The following is a 7,131-nucleotide window of genomic DNA, read 5'->3' on the forward strand; positions in this document are numbered from 1 at the left end:
TAAACTCAGCAACGGTCAGTGTCGTGTGAGTTACCAGATCTAGAGAAAAAAATCCACGCACCAACAATAAAAAGTTATGGAGTGAATAAAGGAAGCCAACCCTGAAAGGGTTCCAAAACAAAAGGTGACGTCGACGCGACGGACTACGAACATCAACCTAGAACGGAGAAGAGGGTGATGCATCCGTAAGAACGGAAAACCCACCACCATGGAAACCATTATTGGTCGATATGACGATTAAACAAGGACTCTAGAGGGGGTGGATAGCTTCTTTTTGAATAAAGCTTTTGCGAAAGCGTAAGAAAACCTTTGAAAATATTTGTTACTATTAGATTTATGCTAACGATTCAAATGATAAGACTAAATTAATGTGTAAAAATAACAATTCAACTATGAATAAGAAGTTCAACAAATAATTGTATTTGCCAAATCAATAATTAATACACAATCTAAATCACAAAACTAAACTATCTTAAACCAAAACAATTGATGATAAAATACACTATCTAAGACTACGAATACTTGATATATGAATGAACTATTTAAAAGTTAATTTCCAAGTTTGATTGTCAATGAGATGAAAGTTTTTTCCAAGTTTGATTGTCAATGAGATGAAAGTTTATATACCTCAATCAAGAAGATTGAGATTAGGTTAATGTAAAATTAACACTCTCAACTAATTCATTCAATAGATTCATATATCAAAATTAAATTGCCCCCTTTTGGTCCTCGCTAGGGCTACCTTCTCTCTTCGTATAAGAATACATATCTCTTCTACGAACTTTCACTATGATAAAAATGTTTACAATATTCACAAATGTATGATCACAAATATTCCTTTGATTTTTAAACTTCTATGCTAAGAAATCACACAAGATTCAATATATAAATAAAAATTTATAAAACGAAGTTGTTAACCTAATGGTGTAGACGTCCCTTAGTTTGGTCATGATATTTGGTTTAGATCTTTCTTTGTGGTATGTAATTTGTTTTGATCTATATATTTAGTACCTTTAATGGGGATTTTATCAGAGTTTATAAAATAATAAGCTTAATTGTACTTTTGGACCCCTATCTTTCTAAAAGTTGCGGTTATGGATTCCTAACTAATTTAAATACAAAACAGCCCCCTATGTTTTGCTTTGGAGAGCTAAAACTGTCAAAGAATCAAAACATAGGGAGCTGTTTTGTATTTAAATTAGTTAGGGGTTTATAACCGCAACTTTTAGAAAGATAGGGGTCCAAAAGTGCAATTAAGCCAAAATAATAATCATCCTGATGTTTTGCATATTTGGCTTCCGAAACTAAAATAAAAAAGGAACGCCAAGAAATAAGGCCAAATCTAAACGTATCTAGTTGGTGCCGGCGACCTGATTATGATTGGTTGGGACTTGGGAGTAATGACAAAAATTAGAGAGCTTTCATACCTTTTGAATAGACTTTTGTTGCTCTTAATTATATATATTTGACCTAAGGAAAAAATCTCATTACAATTTGTAAACTCAATGAAATGGTTAATTTCCTTCCAAGTTCCAATGAGGAGTCTATGATGCTCCTCTCACGTCACTAATTGCATTTGGAAATTGATGGGTACTATCATCTTCATTTTTTTTTTTCTCACAGTAGTTAGGGGCTTGAACTCACATATTTAAATGTGTAGAAGTGAAGTGTGTGGGGTTTGAACCCCGATACCTACCTAAATTATGCAATGTCTTTACCAATTGAACTAAACTCAAATGAACTTAAACGATTTTACGTTGCATGCACTAGCTTGAATAAAGAAGACGATATACCATAAGTGATGAGTGCCACGGAGCCGTCGGAAGCAAATTATGAATAATGTTGGTGGAAATGGTGAAAAGACTAAAAAAATGAAGAAATGGAATGGATAGACAGGGACGCCACACTTTCTAATCCAAGAAAGTGATAAGTCTATGGATGCGAGGATCACCACAAGAAAATCTGATTTCTTGATAAGATCAAGGATGGTTCAATCCAGAACCACAAGAGACAAAGCTCTCAATACACATATGTGTAAAATTCTATAAAATTCAACTTATTTTATTTCATAATGAAACTTACAATTTATAGAGCTCTTGCTCAAATGACACTAATAAATTAAAATACACCTAATATTATTCTAAAGAAAAGAAATAAATGACATACTAGCCTTACAATTATTCTAAAAATAAAACACTAAAATTATTCTTTGAAAATTAGCGTGAATTGCATATTATCTTCATTTCCAATTGATGAAAGCTGCTCAAAATTCTGGAACCGTTACAGGCTGCCTCCCTTAAATGAAATGACTATCAAGCTGCATTCTTTAAAATCTAAAACCGTTGCAAAACCTTTGAATGACATTAATTGTATTTATTTTAATCTTCCTTGGACGTGATCTGAATGGTGGAGGCAATAAAAACCAACATGAATTGCCCTTGGTCAACTTGTGATCATTAAATCCCAATTTGTTGTATCAAATTATGCAATAAATCCAATGGCAATAAAATTATAAGAAATGAATGTCCAAGGCTAGTAGAAAATTAACGTGAGCTGCCACTTAATTTCCACATTCATGAGCTCAATTTTTATGAACTAGCAAACCGTGGCTGAACCATGGATACTAAAATTCACAAATAAAATATTTTTTTTATAGGTTTCCTTCCACATACTTAAAGAACTCATGATCTCATCAATAAGGTACCATGCGTTTAAATGAGAAAGGTGATACACCGCAAGATACAATGTATACAAGTGTCTTTATAAATAGAACTCTTGTACCGAAGCAAATAACACAATCCATTTTTCAGATACTCTAGCAGCCGCATTCTGAAATCACACACACTCTCTCTTAACTTCCATTCGGCCCAACTAGCACCGTGAGTGAAAGGATTTTGAACGATACCATGCTACAAAAGGTAATCATCCGATCATTGGTTCACGATCCTTCATAGTGATAAATCGAATGTGAATTTTTTTGAATTCCGTCACGATTGTATGTATTGTTTGCTCTTGATTTCCCTTCACCAACAAACACAGACAAATCTCGCCAAGTGCCCTCCATGAAGGGCTATCAAACCCAGCATAGGACATGTATATTCATCCACTCATATAAAGAACGAGAATCATTTAAACTAGATTTTAGAGTAATATTCAAACTCATTCAAATTTTTATATGTATTTACTTTTTTTTCAAATATACCTTTCAAACAAAAACATTACTCATTTTTTAAAAAAGACAAATGAGTTAATAAAAGTTAATGTATTTGATCTATATTATGAACCACATACATCAATTTTTATTCACTCATTTAATTCTTATAAAAAGAACACGAGGAAATATCAATTTATCTTGAAAGAATATGAAAAGTAATATTAAATGCATTTTAGAAATACTCACACATTTTAGATAAATTTATCGCTCCAACAACTTTAATTATTACCCTTAACTTTTATTATATATTTTTTACAAAAGGGACGGAAGGAGTATAAAGATCGATCACAATGCTAGTGCTTGCATTTTAAGATATTTACCGCAATTCATTTGTTGAAAAACATCATCATTCAAAGAGCCTGGGCAGACACATGATATTTTGGTATCCTTTAAACTAGCTTTTAGAGTAATATTCAAATTAACTCATTGGTTTACGTATACTCTCTATCCTTAATTATAAGACCATTTATAAATATATTTTTGTCACTAAATATTCCTTTTAAACATACTACTCCATGCGGTCATTTTTTTTTTTTTTTGTTATAAAAAACAAATAAATCAACAAAAGTTGATGTATTTAGTCCCTACATATAATAATACATGTTCCTGCCAACTGAACTATGCTCACGGGCACTCATTTATCTCTTATAAAAGGAACCAAAGGAAGTATCAATTTATCTTGGAAGAATAAGAAAGGTAACATTGAATGCATTTATATACAAATTGTATTTTTAAAAAGCGTCATGTTAACTTGTGCCTTTAGGGCACATGTTAAGCATTCAATTATTGCCACTAATGGCAAGTATTAATTGAAAAAATTAATATTAGATTTTTTAAACAATAAATTAACACAATCTCCGAGACATAATTTCTATTAATAGAATTCTTAACATGTGCCCTAAAGGTTCAAGTTAACATTTCCCTTTTAAAAATACTCACACACATTTTAGATAAATTTATAGTTCCAAACAACTTTTCTTATTACCCTTAATTTTTAGTACATATTTTTACAAAAAGGGACAGAAGGAGCATAAAGATCACAATGCTAGTGCATGTGTTTTAAAATATTTACCACAAATCATTTAGAGAGAAACATCACCATTGAAAGAGCCTGGGTAGATGCATGCTATTTTGGTATGGAATTTAATGCAAACTAGAGAAAGCCCCCACTTGAGTTTGAACCTTTAAGAGCTACTAGTCTGCCCATGACCCCTTTCCTGTAACCGATCCTTAACATTATTCTCAAGTAGATTCTTCTAATGCTTAAGCATCATGAGTATCCTTCACTAGTAGTACAAATCCACAACCACAATAAACAGAGAATTTATTGTTCTGTGTACTGTATAGTGCATGCTTATTAATTGATACAACTCATGACAAGGACATGAATATTTATAGTTCTAGTTCTAGGTGCATATATTTATTAACTGATACAACTCATGCATATGGAGGACAGTAATCAATATTCAATTCAGATCAAGGACTAAAGCCCTAGTTCTATTATGTTATTGCAAGTCTCTTATCATAGTATCATATATCTCCATAAAGTGGAAATATTGCAATTTTAAGAAATATGTAATTTTCTATGTCATTTTTGATTGATTACAACTCAATTGATTTTGTCTATAATGTAGCTTAAATGATAAAATAGTGCCAGGACATTTGATATATTGAGACACGTAACCATTTAAATTCAAATATAAATGGAGGGGCCGAGGTTCTTATCCCGGTCACATCATCAGGTCTAACGAGTTTAAATTTGATTAATATTTTTTTTCATGAATTCTATTTTAATATATTTTTCTCAGCTATTTTTTCTTTCTAGATATTTTTTCAATTTTATGTAATAGATAATGAATAGAATAATGGTTAGTGCAAGCTCTGATGGCCGACCTGATACGCCAATATTTCACCTACTCCTGCTGACGTTAATATGCATTTTCTTCATATAATTGTTCAACTATCTATATAACAAGTAATGTACAAATTTTTGAAATATTCGTTGAGATCGATGTTGTGGGGTTCTCAAGATTATTATTAATAAGAATTATTATTATTATTATTATAGAAATAGAGATTAAAAGGGTATATCAATCTAAGTTGGTGGCCACAATGGAGATTTTGTGATAAGAAGATCAATATTTTTGCATCCTACTCCTACCTAACACAAGACTCTAATGTCTTAATTTTATTATTCTTATGTAAATGAATATATCTTCTCTAATTAAAGTGATTACTATAGTTTTAAATTGCAATTTGCAACTCACATATAAATATTTTAGAGGTTTTATATTGCTATCACAACCGTAATTTTGGTTGCATCTACCGTATTTTTCAGCAATTAATATCAAAGTTCCAAACATAATTGGACCACAACTATAATTTAGAACCCTCCTAATCACATTTTATGTCATTTAGCTCATATATTAATGACAAATTCTCAATGAAAATGTTTCTATGGTTAAGCTTTATTTTAATTAAGGTAAGTTTAATTAATTGACAAAATATGCACAAAGTTCACATGGTTATTCTCATGGAAAACAAGTAGAGAAGAAACGTTCTTCCCAAGTTCTACACATTAAGGGAAAAGAAAAAAAAAACCAACTCCATAAAAGGAAATGGACAGAGATATGTGTGATTGTGTGAAGGAAAATTTGAGAGGAAAGAAAAAGAACATAAAAAGAAAATTTGAGAAGAAGATTTAAGAAGAATAATATTGATGAACACATATATATACATACCTGAAATTTGAGATTTAGAAGGGTACATGGAGATGAAAAGAAGTAGATCATGAGCGAGATATTGACGCGGCTCAATCAAATGACATGGTTAGTAATTTCATGTTAACCATGTCTTCAAATTGAGGCGCGCCAATACCTTGGTAATTTGTGCCCTTTCATCATGTAGCTCACACTTCTCTCCATCACCACAATTCTTACCCCAATATCTTGAGATCGAAGAAGCAAAGAGACTAAGAGCATCATAGTTTGGGCAGAATGAGTTTGGTTTGGCAAACTTTCATAGTTTTTATTACATGTTATATGTGTGATGTGATCTGCCTTGTATATATATACTTGGCAGGGTTTGGTGTCCATGGAGAAGTGAAAGAAATGGCATATATATATATATATATATAAATTGTGGTTATGTACGTACGTGTGCACAGTTGACTACATATTTTCCATCTTCCACAAAAAAAGAAATAATTGCACATATATTTTTGCATATTTAAAATCATTATTTTATTTTATTTAGAATAAATCATTAATCTACAAGTCCTAGCTCAACGGACAAAATGCCGAAATTGTTAGGCCAAATGCCATGACTGGGGTTTGAACCCCGGTACCTCCACTTATGTGTGTGAGTTTATAATGGCTTTGCAATTTCACCTATCTACATTTTTTTTTTTTAGGAGATAAATCATTAGATATGTTATTAATTACTCCCTTCATCCCTATATTTAAGCATCATTTTATTAGATACAAATGTTGCTTACATACAGGGACGAATGGAGTATTTTATAGGAAAAATAAGATACAAAGAGTATCCTAACATATTTACAGAGAGATGGTCTTATATTTTTTTATAAAACAAACTTATTATTGAAAATGAGTAAAAAGGTTAATCAATTCATTACATGATATCTTCTTTCTAATACATTGCAAACAAGGAAGATAACTCATCCACCAATTTGAGAAGATAAGATTTTTATTCCTATCCTCCCTAAAAATTGATGGATAATTTATTAAGGGTAAAAAATTGTCGTCAAGTAATAATTTATATTTATACCATATATAAAGGGGATAGGGGATTTTGAGTTTACTTTTTCATTATTTAAATTTATATTATATATATCCGTTAAATACATTTGTTGGTATCATTAAAAATATAAGAATGTACATTATATTTACTAGATT

The 7,131-nt window shown here is 30.8% G+C and overlaps 1 long non-coding RNA gene across 1 annotated transcript; it reads right to left on the bottom strand.

The window, feature by feature from the left end:
• Positions 1 to 2,689: 2,689 nt before the first annotated feature.
• On the bottom strand, positions 2,690 to 6,295 carry LOC112421077 (uncharacterized). The gene is made up of 2 exons (XR_003011040.2): positions 5,956 to 6,295; positions 2,690 to 4,500 (listed from the first exon to the last, which is right to left on the bottom strand). It is a non-coding gene; the product is annotated as an uncharacterized lncRNA (long non-coding RNA).
• Positions 6,296 to 7,131: the final 836 nt, after the last annotated feature.

This window comes from Medicago truncatula, chromosome 4 (assembly GCF_003473485.1).
Source record: "Medicago truncatula cultivar Jemalong A17 chromosome 4, MtrunA17r5.0-ANR, whole genome shotgun sequence".
NCBI lineage: Eukaryota > Viridiplantae > Streptophyta > Magnoliopsida > Fabales > Fabaceae > Medicago > Medicago truncatula.